This window comes from Tenrec ecaudatus, chromosome X (genome assembly GCF_050624435.1).
Source record: "Tenrec ecaudatus isolate mTenEca1 chromosome X, mTenEca1.hap1, whole genome shotgun sequence".
Classification (NCBI taxonomy): Eukaryota; Metazoa; Chordata; class Mammalia; order Afrosoricida; family Tenrecidae; genus Tenrec; species Tenrec ecaudatus.
Window position 1 is genome coordinate 115,781,187 of NC_134548.1, and position 17,926 is coordinate 115,799,112.

General features: G+C 39.0%; 1 non-coding gene across 1 annotated transcript; it reads left to right on the top strand.

Moving 5' to 3' along the window:
- Window positions 1-16,952: 16,952 nt before the first annotated feature.
- Window positions 16,953-17,059, top strand: LOC142435228 (U6 spliceosomal RNA). The gene has a single exon (XR_012781331.1). It is a non-coding gene; the product is annotated as a U6 spliceosomal RNA (small nuclear RNA).
- The last annotated feature ends 867 nt before the right edge of the window (window positions 17,060-17,926 follow it).

Here is a 17,926-nt window from a genome sequence, read left to right on the forward strand (position 1 = left end):
AATAAGCTTTATTCTCACTTTTCCATTCATTCTTTTACAAAATGGCTTCTGCAAAATTCATTTATTCCATACATATTTATTGAGCATCTGCAGTATTCCGGTAACTGTTTTAAGAACTGGAGATAGTACAAAAAATAAGAGAGACAAAATTTTCCTTGTGAAATTTATGTTCTAGTGTAGTAAATTGAAGTACCCAAAATTAGGGGGATAAAGGCATGAAGTGGTTGGGTTACAAACTTTAATAGGTGGGGGAACATATTCAAAGGATTATAGAATTAAGGTGTAGGTGTTCCTTAATTGCAATTGTGAAGCTAAAGAATTATGTACAGGTGCCAAGTGGCAAGGGGTGGATTGAAGTAGTTTAGTGTGTCAACCTGGCCAATAAAAACATGGGGGTTAATTGAAGGGCAGAGGAATAAATGGCTCGGTGAGCCTCACCTTTCTAGTTCTCAGGTCTCTTGCTTTCTGATGGTCAGACCAGGGTGCAGCTGTCTTAGCCAGTTCCCTGCTTCAGCTCACAATGCTCACTTCCTGTAAGAAATCTCCAAGGAGAAGCTGCGTGGACCTACCCCAATGCAGCTCTGGGTACTGGAGCAGCCCGTGGAGACCCCTGACAGTGCTAAGATGCTTACACACTTACTGATTTGGCTTTCCTCCCCCAGACAGCATCATTTGGTGTACTATGTGAGATGGAGGAGGATTTTGTGGATTGGCGTCAGACATATGGGTTAATGTTAGACTTGTGGGCTTGGGAAGCACTGGGTTGGGATGTTGTCTTGATGTGCACTTAACCTTTCTATAAGACTCTCATACATATGAGTTTCTGTGGATTTGTTTCTCTAAAGTACCCAGATGAACACATGTGGGAAGACAGAAAATAAATAAATGAATAAAGTATATGTCATATGAGGAAGTAAAAGTGACATGTTTTAAGGAACAAAAGAATAAAGTCAGGAAGATTAAGGAACCTACCCAAGGGCAGTGTGTGGGTAACAAAGAATATAAAAATGTAGGTCAACCTGAGAAAATGGCATTAGACAAAGATTTTAAAGAGATGAGTTTAGCCATGAAAATATCTGGAATAAGAATCTGCGTCCCTGAGGTAACAGAATTTCCAAACAGATAGAAACTTCCCTTTGTTCCACGAACTACGAGGAGGCTATTGTGTCTGACTTAGAGTAAGGAAAAGAAGTAGCCAGAAACAATATCACAGAGGTAACTATTGGTTCAAGAGTCTAGAGATGACTAGGTCATGTAAGGATTCTGACATTTTCTATAGATGATAGAGTTTTGAGGAAGAGTAATGCCATCTGACTTAGGTTTCAATAGGTCAATCCTAGCTGCCGTGTTAATGTGAGTGTACTATTGGGAAGCTAAGATGAAATAAGGGCTACTTGTTAGTACTCTATTGAACTAATATTGGCATGTACCAAGGTGATAGCAGTGAAAGGGAACAGAAGGATTTGAATTCCATAAGCATTTCCCTAGCCAAGCCAATAGCATTTACCATTGTTATTGACATGCATGTGAGAAAGAAAGAGAACTCAAGAAAATGGCAGGACTTTTGATAAGTAGATGTATTAACCTATTTTATCTAGAGAAGCAAAACTAGTGATACTTGTGTGTATGTATATAGAAAGATTTATATCAAGAAATGGCTCACACAGTTGAAGAAGTGGTTAAATCCTGTTCATGTCTGTGGGCCAGATGTAAGTTAGAGGCTACTTACTCCTAATAGTGTAGCTGTAGGAGTTGATGAAAAGAAAACAAGAAGATGAAGCAGGAAAATTGTAGGCTGGTAGATGCAGAGCAAAATGAATCTGAAGGCTCCTGGAATTGAAGTCAGAGAGGAAGCTGCAGTACCCAGAGCCAGACAAAGTGAGCTGGCTTCTGCACAGTGGCAATCTCTGCCAAGAATAGGCCATAACCTAAGGGAAACAACTGTATCAACAGTATCAAAAAGGTGGTACTCTCTCCTATTCTTCCCATTATTTTTTCAACTGCTTCACAGATTTCATCAAGGAGGTGATCACACTACATTAGGTCATGTCATGGAAGAATCTTTCCCCACTCCAAATGACATAAAGCCTATCTATTCAAACACTCCCTCAATGCATGAATACTTTCTTTTATTAAATTGGAACTCTATGATGCTCACTCTCCCGACACAACTGCTGGAACCAAAGTGGGTGAACAAGTAAATGTGGTGAAGAAAGCTGATGGTGCCCGGCTATCAAAAGATATAGTGACTGGGGTCTTAAAGGCTTGAAGATAAACAAGCGGCCATCTAGCTCAGAAGCAACAAAGTCCACATAAAAGAACACACCAGCCTGTGTGATCGAGTGGTCCCGAAGGGATCAGTTTTCAGGCATGAAAGAACAAAAAATCATATAATTGGCTGCACACCTCCATGATAGGATCGCTGAAGACAAATGGGTGCATAAGCAAATGTGGTGAAGAAAGCTGATGGTGCCCGGCTATCAAAAGAGATAGTGACTGGGGTCTTAAAGGCCTGAAGGTGAACAAGCGGCCATCTAGCTCAGAAGTAAAAAAGCCCACATGGAAGAAGCACACTGGCCAGTGCAATCACAAGGTGCCAAAGGGACCAGGTATAAGGTATCATGCAAAAAAAGAGATATATGTGTGTATATGTATCTATATATATGTGTGTGTGTATGTATGTGTATATATATGTATATATATATATACCATATTGAACGAAGGGGGAAGTGCAGAGTGGAGACTCAAGGCCCAAATGTCGGCCAATGGAGAGCCCCTCATAGAGGAGTTTAGGAGAGGAGATGGGTTAAATAGGGTAGGAGGTAGTACCGATGAAGAACACAGCTTTCCCCCAGATCCTGGATGCTTCCTCCCGCCCAGCTACCATGATCCGAATTCTCCCTTGCAGGGCTGGATAGGGCAGAGGTTGTACACTGGTACATATGAGGGCTGGAGGCACAGGGAATCCAGGGTGGATGATACTTTCAGGACCAAGGGTGTGAGGGGCGATGCTAGGAGAGTAGTGGGTGAGTGGGTTGGAAAGGGGGAACTGATTACAATGATCCACATGTGACCTCCTCCCTGGGAGAGGGACGGCAGAGAAGGGGTGGAAGGGAGACTCCGGATAGGGCAAGATATGACAAAATAACGATGTATAAATTACCAAGGGCACATGAGGGAGGGGGGAGCAGGGTGGGAGGGGGAAAAAAAGAGGACCTGATGCAAAGGGCTTAAGTGGAGAGCAAATGCTTTGAGAATGATTGGGTCAGAGAATGTATGGATGTGCTTTATACAATTGATGTATGTATATGTATGGGTTGTGATAAGAGTTGTATGAGTCCCTAATAAAATGTAAAAAAAAAAAAGAGGAGAAAAAAAAAGAAAATGATTAGGGCAAAGAATGTACAGATGTGCTTTATACAATTGATGTATGTATATGTATGGACTGTGATAAGAGTTGTATGAGTCCCTAATAAATTGTTTAAAAAAATAACTTAAAAAATAAAATAAAATAATTTTTTTTAAAAAGCCTATCACAGAAGGAAATATTAACTTAGGAAAAATATAGATAGAATACATTTGGAGGCAAGAAGAATTATTGAAGTCCAAATGAAGACTGAACATGATATTGGAACAAGTGGAAAGTCAAAGGAAATAGAGGAAAGATCTAGGAGGCAAAGGCATGTACATATGTAAATATATTTATATATGAGGATGGGGAAATAGATCTATGTGCATATATTTATTGGTTTAGTATTAAGGTAGCAGATGGACATTGGGCCTCCGCTCAAGTACTCCCTCAATGCAAGAATACTTTGTTCTATTAAATTGGCTTTCTATGATGTTCATCTTCCCGACACAACCGCTGAAGACAAAGCAGTTGCATAAGCAAATGTGGTGAATAAACTGATAGTGCCTGGCTATCAAAAGATATAGTGTCTGGGGTCTTAAAGGCTTGAAGGTAAACAAGCGGCCATCTAGCTCAGAAGCAACAAAGCCCACATGGAAGAAGCACACCAGCCTGTGCGATCACGAGGTGTCAAAGGGATCAGGTATCAGGCATCATCAGAACAAAAATCATATCATTGTGAATGAGGTGGGGGGAGTGCGGAGTGGAAACCCAAAGCCCATTTGTAGGCAACTGGACATCCCCTTACAGAAGGGTCTCGGGGAGGGAAGGAGCCAATCAGGGTGCGATGTAGCAACAATGAAAAATACAACTTTCCTCTAATTCCTAAAAGCTTCCTCTCCCTGCCCCCTACTCTCATGATCCCAATTTTACCTTAAAAATCTGGCTAGACCAGAGGATGAACACTGGTACAGATAGGAACTGGAAACAGGGAATCCAGGGCGGATGATCCCTTCAGGACCTGTGGTGTGAGTGGCGATACTGGAAGGGTAGAGGGAGGGTGGGTTGAAAGGGGGAACCGATTACAAGGATCTACATAGAACCTCCTCCCTGGCCGATGGACAACAGAAAAGTGGGTGAAGGGAGACATCGTACAGTGCAATATATGACAAAATAATAATCTACAAAATAACAAGGGTTCATGAGGGACTGGGGAGCAGGGAGGGAGGGAGAAAATGAGGAGCTGATGCCAGGGTATTGGGTGGAGAGCAAATGTTCTGAGAATCATGAGAGCAATGAATGTAAAAAAGTGCTTTACACAATTGATGTATGTATGTATGGATTGTGATAAGAGTTGTATGAGCTCCTTATTAAACTATATAAAAAAAGAAACAGCAGAGACCACCAGTGAAGAACAGGTATCTTATTAAATAACAGGAATTAACATTCCAGGAAAGGCAAGAGGAACCCCAAATAAAGGGCTGCAATTTGAAAGCATGTGCGTTTGGTGGGCGAAAGGCAAGATGACTGTGATATACTGAAATTGGTTAAAACAAGCAAAAACAGCAAAAACAATGTAAAATGAGAAAATACATTGAATATAATGCAAAAGTCCTGAGCAAGTGAAAATCAAATTTAGAATGTTTTAACTTGATTGTCCCTGTATTTTAGTTATCCCTAACTGAAGTTTAATCTTAACTATATATATACTATTTTTCTATCAATGTTTTAAGTTAACATATTTCATTATGTCCCGTGGGTAATATTCTCATGAATACTGATAAGCTGAATATAAAGTAAATTTATTAATTTGATATATGTGATAATAGTTGTTGATGATCCTGGCCATGTAATTTAGGGAAAGTGTATGCCTTTCACTCTACCTTTGACATATAGCTTTCCCTCCAATGATTTGTTAAAAAAATAAAAATAAACAAACAAAAAATAATACACTTGGAGTGGTGGGGGAAGAGTGCTCAAATTTTGGACGGAGTAATTTTGAGATGCCTAGCTAACAGAGATTTCACGTAGGCAGCATGGTATACATGTGAGGTTCTTGTGAATATGTCCAGGGTGGAGGTAAAAATGAGAGCCTGGTTAACATCTTTAAGACCATGGATTTAAATAAAACTAGCAAGAGAGTGAAGATAGAGGACAAGGATGCTCAATGACTGTGTCCTGTGGAACACCAAGACAAAGAGAAGAGAAGAAAAAAGCAATGGGTTTTGAGGAGTGGACCTATAAGTATGGTTTCCTGGCACAAAGAGGGCTGTCTTTGTAAGTAAAGTGGAGAATGTGTTTTCAGGAGGAAAAAATGATTTTAACTGTCAAATGCTGCAGATGGATCAAGTAAGATAGTAATAATTGATCACTGAATTTAGAATTGTGGACGTTAATGACCTTGACAAGGATAATTTTGATAGAGTGGTATGGATGAAAGATTGTTTAGAGAGGGTTGTGATTCAGAATTAATGTGATGGCAGTGAGTTCAATTTGAATTTTGGAGAGAGAATGTGAAAGAATTAGGAAATGAGAGTGTTAATAAAGAATTGTTCACTGGCTGGAGGAAGAAATTAATAAAAAAATCTCTCACTCATTCAAATGACAGAATTAGGAGTGTGGAAAAGCATTTTGACCAGAGAACTTAGAAATTTACATGACATAATACCAGTTGGGGTTGGGCAAAAAAGAGGAGGGTCAAGAAAGGGAAACGAAATTAAAGATTTCCCTGCCCTGAACAAATGGCATCAAGTGGCAATGGGTCATTAGAGTATTAAGATAAAGATTCTTATACAAAAAACCAAACAAACATCGAAATGCAGCAGACAAGTATATTAGAAAAAAAATTGTGACTTTGGAGGATGAAAACTAAAGTCACTTCCTTAGTTAACTAAACAAGTATGGCAGAGTCATAGATTGAGTTATAGAGCAAAAGATGAGCACTAATTGAAGTTTGTGAACTCTTAAGGAAATTGCACATTTTCTTATAATACTTGGTCTTCTAAAATGGTCTATTGGCATTTTCTGTTCAGCTTTTACATCATTATGTATTCCATCCATTTTAGATATTCTATGTTCAAGAACAAGTTTCATAATCTTTTCTAACATATACCTATTCATTTTTTCCTTGTCATTTTAATGATTTTTTTGCTTTCTTTATGAATGATGTACTGATTATGTCATAAAACAACTAATATAGTGTTCAGTGTGCCAAATCTGTTCTTCAGATGATCTCCATGTTCAGACATGGATTATAAGTTAAGGAAATATTTTGGCTCTCATGGACGGACTTATTTTTATTTTCCTTAGCTTCAATCTGTACTTACATAAGGAGAATTGATCATGTATTCCACAGTTGGCCCCTCACCTTGTTTTATTATTATAATTATTATTATATTGGCTTCTTTATAGTCTCTTACTATGGATGCAGTTCATTTGATTCCCATGTATTCCTTTAGGGAAAGACCCTGTGTATAGTTTCCATATGTGTGCTGAGAAAAGGTATTTTCAGTGAAGAGGTTGTTTGTTTTGCAAAATTCTATCATGTAACCTCAGCTTCATTTCTATCAGCAAGATCATATTTCCAACTAGTAATCCTTTCTCATTGTTTCCAAATTTCAAATGACAACTACCAGTGATGCTCAAAGAATCTTGAATGCACGTGTGTTCAGCTTCTGACAGAAAAACATAGTTGGATTTTTTCATTTATTTATCATTGAAGTTTGTGGTTGGTGAGTAGATTTTAAATTGGAATAATAGTTATATTAAAAGTTCTTTCTCGGGTAGGTATGTAGACATTGTCCTATCAGAGAAAGCACTATACTTCTAGACAGATCTTGAACTGTTCTGTTTGGTGATAAATTTGATGATATTTCTCTTGAATTTGCCATTCCTAGCATAGTAAGCAATAAGGTTATCTAATTAAAATTGTCCATGTTAGCTCACCAATGACTAGGATATTTATCTTTATGCATTCCATTTCACTTTTTCTGACTTCTACTTTTCTTAAATCATACTTTGAACATTTCAAAGTCAGATTATTAATGAATGTTCTCACCTGCTTCTTCTCATCTTGAATCATGTCTCAGTAGCAAGTAAAGGTCTCAAAAGCTTTACTCCATTCACGTGACTAAGTTTGACTTTAATTTGAGGAGGCGGCTCTTCCTCAGTCATATTTTGAGTCCTTCTGTTTGTCAAACAGCTCCAAACTCAAACTTTCCACAACACAGCCACGGACACAGTCTATGGGCTGCTCTCGCTCAGACAACATGCAGTGCTCCTGTCAGTGCATTACAGCATTTATCACTGTCTTTTGTTACATGGCTCCGAAGAAGACAGTGATACCAGCAGTAAAGCTAAGGGTTAAAGAAAGAACAAACTTGAGAAATTAGAATCAAATCGCTGCTTGCCTGAGTTGGCGCCTGAGTACACATGCCTAAGTTGGTATTATCACCATTTTTAAGAGAAAAAAAAAGGGGGGTTTAAGTAGCTCATGAAAGGCACGAAACCGTTAACCACAAAAGGAAGAACCCAGAACATTGAAGAGACTGGAAAATTACTGTGAATTCAGATAAATCAGAAACAACTCAATGGCGATAGCATATCCGAGTGATGAGAGGAAGCTAAAAGCCTCCCTAGTGAAGTTATAAGTGTGATTTTTGGACAGCAGAGGCAATTATTTCGTTTTACATAATTTCTTATGAGAAAAATGTTTTCCTTTTCAGTTCTTCCAAATGTGTGATTGAAACGGATTGACTTCAACAACCAAGGCAGTACTGTACCTGTTACAGAGCTTCCACCAGTTTAGCAAGCCACCACCATGCAACAAACTGTCCGGCTAATGTAGACTTGAAGCGGGTACTTAATGTAAACATCTGACTAATATCTTATGAAGAGATGACTAGCAAGCAGTTCCTAATCATCTGGGGAAAATTCTAAAGAATTTTTATGAACTTTATAAAGAGCACACTATTTTAAGAAAGAATCACCTATATAAAGTATAATTTGCAGAAGAAAATAATGGACTACAGAAAGGTTAAATAACTTAACTACATTCTTGTTGTTATTTTTAGATGCTGCCAAGTTGGTTCAGAGTCATAGCAATCCTCTATCTGGCTGATCAGAAGGAGAATCCTCACAATTACTATATTTGAGCCTATTGTTGAAGCCACTGTGTCAATTAACCTTGAGGGGTTTCTTTTTTACGTTGACCTCCTACTGCAGCAAGCATGATGACCAATAAAGGGTGGAAATGACCAAGCAATATCATCACTATCACATTCAAGTAAAGTTTTGCTGACGATTATTTAACAACAATTAGACTGGATTCAGAAAAGGACATGGGATGAGGGATAGCATTGCTGGTGTTAGACAGCTCTTGGCTAAAAGCAGAGAATACCGGGAAGATGTTTGTGTTTCATTGACAATAAAAAGGCCTTTGCTTGTGTGGATTATAGCAAACTATGGATAACATTGAAAAGACAGGGAATTCCAGAAAACTGCATTGTGTTTATGTGGAAATAATGTACAGAACACAGGGCAGCCATTTGAATAGAACAAGGAAATGCTACTTGGTCCAAAGTGAGGAAAAGTGTCTGTCGAGGCTGTATCCTTTCACCATACTTATTCAACCTAAATGCTGAGCAAATACTCCAAGAAGCCGGACCATATGAAGAAGATAGAATATAGCACCAGGACTGTAGGAAGGCTTATTAACTACTTGGGATAGACACATGACACAACATTGCTTACAGAAAGAAAGAAGGACTTGAAGCACTGGTTGAAGATCTAGAAATGCAAATTTCAGTGTGGATTACAACTCAATGTAAAGAAAAAAAATCCTTACATCTACACACGTAGCTATCATGATCAATAGATAAAATAGTAAAGTTTTTAGGGATTTCATCTTCCTTGGCCCCACAATGCTCATGGAAGCAGTGGTCAAGAAAATAAATAACATATTGCATTAGGCACATCTGCTGCATGAGACCGCTTTATAATGTTGAAGAGCAAGGATGTCATTTTGAGGACTAAAGTCTGTCTGTTCCATGCCATGGCATTTTCAATTGCTTCATATGTTTGGGGAAGTTGGACAATGGCAAAGGAAGACCAAAGAAAAAAATATGCATTTTAATTATGGTGTTGGTGAAAAATGTTGAAAATACTATTGATTGGTAGAAAAACAAGCAAATCTTTCTGGGAAGAAATATAACCAGAGTGCTCTTTTTCCAGCTGCTGTCCCTTTTTTTTCATTTCTAGCTTTTTCATTCTAGTCACAAATAATTAGCACTGCCTCTTGATGGGTTGTTGTTGTTAGGTGCCATTGCGTCAGTTCCAACCCTTAGTGGCCCTATGCACGATAGAATGAAACACTACTGGGCCTGAGCCATCCTAATAACTGTTCCTCTGTTTGAGCCCACTGTTGCAGCTATTATGTCAATTCATCTCCTTGAGGGCCTTTCTCTTTCTCACTGCCCCTTTACTTCATCAAGCATGATGTCCTTCTCCAGGGACTGATCTCTCCCGACAATATGTCCAAATATGTAAGATGAAGTCTCCCCATTCTGGCCTCCAGTGAGCACTCTGGCTGGACTTTTTCCAAGTCAGATCGATTTGTCTTTTGGCTGTCCATGGTATTTTAATATACCTCTCTAGCACCACAATTCAAATACATCAATGTGTCTCCGCTCTACTTTATTCTATGTCTCACTTTCACATGTGTACGAGGCAATTGAAAATACCATGATTTAGTTCAGGCTCACCTTAGTCCTCAAAGTAACTTTGAGTTTTCATACTCAAAACATGTTTTATGCACAGATTTACTACTGGAATGTGTAGAGATTGCCTGAGTATGAATTTTCAGCGTTTTGTCATTTAACACCAAGTATTTCCCCATGACCTGATCTAACACAATGAAATCAACTTCATAATTGGATCAGTTAGAAGCTGCCAATCAATTTCTATATCTATTGGTGGGCAAATAGGAAGGAGCAATCTGATATTGGGAAGGGATTCTCAGTAATAATTACAGAGAACCAAGGGAAGAATTAACCTGGTTCTATGATCTTGCACAGACATCTTAAAATTAGTCTCTTACCAACCATTGATGAACCATGTCATGGACTAGGGTCCATGATGACTTTAGACATTGGCCTTATGGAGAACATGGCCACACTAGAAAGACCTGTAGCTATTGGACTTCAGAGTGATATTTCCTGATGAGGGAAGAAATAAAATGATGGCCACTCCAAGACTGGGGAATTGGTAGACGTTTGGCTTTGGTTGGGATCCCTGGCTTAGCAGGCATCCAATGAAAAGGGACTCAGAACCCCTATATAGTTACTACCTCAATGTCCTCCTTGAATAAAATTAGCATGCATTATTCTGAAAGGCAAGGTTTTTCCCTTGTAAGGAAGACTACAGGGAATTTTCCACCAGCACCAATCCCCAGGCTCAATATAAACAGAACTCAATCATCTAAGAATTCACTTTGTACAAAGCAGCAACTCATGGATTATGGTTTGAAGTTACACTATACTTGCATAACCTCAGTACCTTAAATTCTATATCATTGGATAAAGCATTGATGCTATCAATACAATTGGCTTATAAACCAGGGGGATAACTGATAATGTTTTGTTGGCTGGTTGGTTGGTTTTTAGGTCAAAAAATGATATCATATGACCGCTAAAATAAATCAGAGTCATACATAACCCCTAGACAAGTGGGTGGATTCTGAGCTCCAATTTAATTTTACCCCTAATCCAAGAACTGTCAGTTTTTATAACATGGCCTCGCTTGACACTCACCCTCAAGAAGATATGGGTGGTAAAGAGAACTGTGGTGAGGAAAGTAGATGGTGCACATCGATCAAGTGGAATAGTGTCCAGGGTCCTAAAGGCTTGTATGCAACCAAGCAGCTATCTAGTGAGGCATCAACTGAGTTCACATGGAAGAAGCCCACCAGCCTGTGTGATCCAAAGATGACAAATAACAAAATCCAAATATGATGACGGAAACGTTATCAGAGCTCAAATTGTGAAAAAGTAGCAGAAGGCTGCATAGGACAATGGAAGCCCAAAATTCATTTGCAGATTACCTAGGTGGTTCGCAATCTGGATCGTGACCTCTTTGGGGTCGAATGATCCTTTCCCAGGGGGAGCCTGATTCATAAAAGTAGCAAAATTACAGTTATGCAGTATCAACAAAAATAATGTTATGGTTGGGGAGTCATCACACATGAAGAACTGTATTAAAGGGTCACGGCATTAGGAAGGTTTAGAACCACTGCTCTAGGAGAGCCCCTCTGGCAACAGTCAAGGGACATGAACAGCTTTGCTATCAGACAGAGATTATTGTAAATGGTACTAAGGTATAATATGATATTGGTCAATTGACCTCCCTCTTGACCTAAACTGAATTTGCTGAATTCAGTTGTTCCACAACAGAAATTTTCTCTCTGGTGTATCTTGATGTTGCTGGTGGTCTTTTCTTCCTTCCTCTATATTTTCATTCTTTTTTTAAAAAATACTGTTATTGGGGCCTCTTATATCTTATCACAATCCATACATTCCTCCAATGTGTCAAGCACATTTGCATATGTGCCACCGTCATCATTTTCAAAGCATTCTCTTCCCACTTGAGCCCCTGATATCAGCTACCCATCTCTTCCCCCTCCCTCCCCTACCCACCCTCCCTCAAAAACCCTTGATAAGTTATAGATTTTTTTCTATATCTTACATTGTCCTCCGTCGCTCCTCACCCACTTTTCCATTATTTTCCCCCCTGGGAGTGGGTTCAAGGTTGATCCTTGTGATTGATTACCAGTTACTCCCCCCCCCCCCCCGCACCCTCCCGTAATCCTCCTGGTATCTCTACTCTCCTTGTTGGGCTTGAAGGGGTTATCTATCCTGAATTCCCTGTGTTGCAGGCTCATATCTGTAGAAGTGTGCATGTTCTGGTCTAATCCGATTTGTAAGGTAGAATTGAGGTCATGATAGGAAGGTGAAGGAAGCACCAAAGAGCTAGAGGAAAGTTGTATGTTTCATCGGTGCTATATGGCACCCTGACTGGTTCATCTCTTCCCTGTGACCCCTCTGTGAGGGGATGTCCAATTGTCTACAGATGGGCATTGGGTCTTCACTCCATGCCCCCCACCAATTAACATTGGATATGGTTTTATTCTGGGTCTTATATGCCTGATACCTGATCCCATAGATACCTCATGATCACACAGGCTGGTGTGCTTCTTCCATGTGGGCTTTGCTGTTTCTCAGCTAGATGACCACTTGTTTATCTTCAAGCCTTTAAGACAGCAATTCTATATCTTTTGATACCTGGACACCATCAGGTTTCTTCACCACATTTTCTTATGTACCCATTTTGTCTTCAGCAATCCTGTCGGGAAGTTGAGCATCGCAGAATGCTGGATTATTAGAACAAAGTGTTCTTGTGTTAAGGGAGTACTTGAGTTGAGGCCCAATGCCCGTCTGCAATCTCAATTCTTAACATATAGATATGAATACATAGTTCTCCCCTCTCATTATATGTATATTTACATATGTGTATGCTTGCAAGTAGGTCTCTAGAAATGCACTATCCCTCCAGGTTCTTTCCTCTATTTCCTTTTTATATTGCCCTTGCAGCATGGGAAGAGTGGAGGAAATATGCTAAGTGAACGATGTCAAGCACAAAAAGGCAAGCACAACATGAGTCCACTGAGGTAAATTTTAAAAACAAACAAATAAACCAAAAAACGGGGCATAGGGGAAAACTACTATATACATACATCCTTGGGGTGAGGTTCAACAACTATGGCAGGGGTCAAACCAATCCAGGGATACTTATAGCAGCCAACTAAATCAGAGGGAGGAAAAGAGAAAAAAAGACATGGGTAGAGGGGGAGCAGGGCACTAATCCACGCAAGGAGAGGAATTGTTCATATCTCCACAGGAGAAGAAGAGACCAGGTTTCAACCTGATGCACGAAGACATGAATACAACATACCGGCATGTGCCAGGGAACCAATAGAGAGGTCTCCAGGCCGGCCCCAATCCCAACTATTTGAACACATACCCACCTCAAAAGAATGCACTTTAGAGGACAGCATTGCGGGTACAGCTTGGGGAGAGGATCCTGGGGGATTAGAGTACAACGGAGAAATGCAGAGGGATGGAGAGGGAGGAGAGGACATCCTGGGTCACCAAGCCCCAAGGACGATGGTCCTGCTCAGAGCAGACAATGCACAGGGAAGACCATAGGGCTGGCCCCACCACTGAAGCCAGCATTCCGCACTGAACTAAGATGCTGTTGGGGAGAGCACTGGAGACATAATATGGGAATAGTGCACAGTCTGGCCCCATCACACTGGGGTGAAGAAGTGAGGGCATGCAGCAGAGCAGCAGGGGGAGCAGACTGATGAAACCCCTGGGGAATACCAAAAATAGACTTGGGAGACAGTGTGGCACCCCATCAGACTCAACTGGAAAACACTCATAAAGGCCAAAGCCAGATTTTTCTATTTTTGTCAGTGGCTTTCTTTTTGTTGTTATTTTGTACTTGCTTTCTGCTGTTGCTATTGTTTTGTTGATTTTGCCTTCCTTTGTTGTTTTATTTGGCTTTGCCTGGTTTTTGCACTTATTAATGTATCTGCATGTCTATCTAGATAAGATAGGTGGGATAAATAATTCAAAGATGAAAAGAATGAGAAAAAAGATTCTGGGCAGATACGGGAGAAGGGGAGGTGGGAGAAAGGATTAAGGGGGAGTGGAGAACCAACCCAGGGACAAGGGAACAACAAGTGAACTAAAATCAATGGAAGGAAGGTTGTAAGATGCCTAGTGGGGCTCAATCAAGTTCAATGTAGTCACGAGGAATTACTATATTTTTATTCTTATTTTATTTACTTTTTTCTGTTTCATTTCCACTTTTGATTTTTTCGGACATGTTTCCCAATTTATGAAACACAGAAGGATTAGATGCATGGAGACAATAACTGATGTAACAGTTTGTCAGGGGGGAGGTTGAGAGGAATTGGGGAGCAACTAATGAATGCAGGAGTGTGCACTAGAATGGATTGTGATGATGCCTGTACAACTCTCTTTAAAAGCAACCTAATTATGGGAGTGGATGAATGAAAATTTTATAACAATAGTTATTGGAAAAATACACCTGTACTATGGAAATGTATGTATCTGATTTATAACTCAATAAAAATGTTGAAAACTATAATGTAAAAACAGAGCTGCCAAACAGGTGCATTTGAAAGGAAATTTCTCGGGGATGGTTCTTGCTTCTAATATAAGTGGATGTTGTACTAAATCATGTTTGCTTTTTTCAGGGTCTTGATCATGCATCTGACCCATTGACCTCTGGTTCTTTGGAGCTGAGCCAATGGCTTACCATAGTGAAGATTGGGAGCCATCCGCAGCCTGTCATATGACCTTCTGCCCTTGAATTCATCTGCCTTTCGAGCTACCAACCTGTGGTTTTACTGCTGATGTTGGGTTCATCAGCTTTTGAAGCATGCACATTAGGAGAAGCCTCTGGTCTAGCTTAATATTTGATGCATGAACCTGGAATCTGCATGGATTTAGACTTAATCTGGAAGAGGCATTGAAATCTGTTGTCCTTGGGTGACTCTGCTGGTATTTGAACAATCAGTGACATAGTTTCCAGCATCAGAGCAATGCATAAGCCACAACATTACAACAATCGGACCCAAAAGTGTAGCTACCCTACAGAGATATTAAAGAAAGGGTCAGGATTATATTGTAACATCCCTAATTTATATCTCTCTGTTTGCTAGACTTGTGCTGATTAATATGAGACCCATTAGCCACATGCTACTATTTTCTTAATTTAAAAAATGAAATTTAAAAGTTAATTTCTTCTGTCTACTAGACAATTTCAAGTGTTCAATAGTCACTTGTATCTCAGTAGGTAGTTATAACTGTTTAGAAAGTATAGAACATTTTCATCATCACAGAAAGTTCTATTGCTCTGGACTCTGCTGTATTTTTCAATGAAGCACAAAACAGCACATTCCCATAAAGATCAATACAAACAGTAAATTTTAAAATCTGGTCAAGTTTAATGCATTCAATCATAGGAATGGGAGTGAGTTGCCCATCATAAACTCTTCAGATTTTATTGAATAGTGGAAATATTATTAACAATTATAATTAACTATAAGTTTTTACTAATAAATATAAAAATATTCATTCTGAAATTCTAATTTATTATATAGAATAAACACTTTGCGGTACACTTTCAAAATATAGCACAATTACTAAAGAGGTATTCAATTAAAAATGTCAATTCAAAATGAAGTCATATTGTCATTTCTCAACACTTTGCACAAGAAGTAAACTTTATTCCATATCCCAACTAATAATGTAAATATAACCCAAAGTTAAAAATCCCAACCTACTAAGTTGTATTGTAGAGAAAGAAAGAAAATATCTACTTACTTTGATCCTCTAAAACTAAGATTCACAGGAAGCAATTACAAAATGAAATGATTAAAGATAGCACCACTATCCCTGATCGGGCCTTAGGTAAATGATGCCAAAACGAAGGGGTCACCAATTCTCTTTGCAGTCTCAGACTTGGAATCTGTCATAATTTCAAAATTTTACTTCATAATTAAAAACCATAATGTAGGACCAGAAATTTAACAAATATACATAAAGGGACATGTCCCTTATAACAGACTATCTTGGGTGTCAATTCCGTTGTTCTAATATTAGGCTTCACGTATGAAAGTTCTCCCTTATATTGACATAAGCTTACAATATAAGTGTTATATCCTACCATCTTCCACTCAGAACTTTTAAAAACACTTCAAATGAGACTATTCTCCCTTTCAAGGACCATTTTTAATTGATTGGCTGGTTGTTTCAACCTGAAATTTCTCCCAAATAGTAAAGGCCTTAACTAATCTCTCTTTTGGGTCTCATCATACACAGACAACTTGGAATGGATATTATTGCTGTCCTCAGTCAGATCAATCATTGCTGAAAGCATAGACTATCCAAAAAACGTTTACATGTGTTTTATTGACTATACACAGGCATTCAACTCTGTAGATCCTAACAACCTATTGATAACATTGGGGAGAATGGTATTTCCAGAACACTTCATTGTGCTCCTGCAGAATCTGTGCACAGACCAAGAGGCAGCGGTTCAAGCAGAACAAAGTGATACTGCATGGTTTAGAAGCAGGAATGATGTGCATCAGCGCCGTATCTTTTCATGATATTTATTTAACCCATATGCTGAGCAAGTTATTTAAAAAGCTGAACCCTATGAAGAAGAATGTAAAGTCAGCCTCAGAGGAAGGTTCATTAAGAACCTGTGATATGTACATGATATAACCTTGCTTGCTGAATTTGAAGCAGATTTGAAGCACTTTATGGATATAAACGTGTATAACCTTCACAATGGATTACAACTCTGTTTGGTAAAGTAAACCATAATCCTCACAAATGAACCAATACACAATAATGTGATGAATGGGGAAAAGCTGAAAGTTTTCAAGGATTTCATATTATTTGGATGCATGACCAATGCTCATGAAAGCAGTAATCAAGAAATTAAATTAGTGCTTACTTCAGTGGCACATATACTAAAATTGGAATGAAACAGAGAAGATTGATATGACCCCTGAGCAAGGTTGGCATGCAAATTCATGAAGTGTTCCATATTTTTAAGAGCCTGCAACATAGGGAATCCAGGACAGATAAACCCATCAAGACCAATAATGAGAATAGAGATACCAGGAAGGGAAGGGGAAGGTGGGGGGAGAAAGGGGGAATCAATCACAAGGATCGACATATAACCCCCTCCCAGGGGGATGAACAACAGAAAAGTGGGTGAAGGGAAACAGCGGATGATGTAAAATATGAAAATAATAATTTATAGTTTATCAAGGGTTCAGGAGGAAGGGAAAAATGAGGAGCTGATATCAAGGGCTCACGTAGAAAGAAAATGCTTCAAAAATGATGATGGCAACATATATACAAATATGCTTGACACAATGGATGAATGTATGTATTGTGATTAGAGCTGTAAGAGCCCCCATAAAAGTATTTAATTTTTAAAAGTAATTAATTAATTAAGTCTGCAACAAAGACCTCTTTAAAAAATTTAAAGAACTAAGATGCCATTTTGAGAAGTAAGCTGCACTTCACCTAAGACATAACATTTGCAATAGCATTATATGCATGTGGAAGCTGAAAAATAAATAAGGAAGACATGAGAACTTATGCATTTGACTCATGCTGTTGGTTAAGAATATTGAAAGTACTATACACTGTCAGAACAAACAAATCTCCTTGTTCCTAGGAAGAAGGATGTCTTGTTCCTTGTGCCATACTGTTCCTAGGAAGAGAGGGTTCCGAGGCTTTTGCCTCAAATGTTTTGGGCCTGTTATAAGGAGAAATCCATCTCTGGAGAATGGTATCATGCTAGCAACAGCAAAGTAGAGGCTCCACGAAAAAGAGGAGTCTGAATGCATTGGAGTGACACATTGGCTGCAAAAAAGGGCTCAAGTAACAATTGCAAGGATGGCAAAAG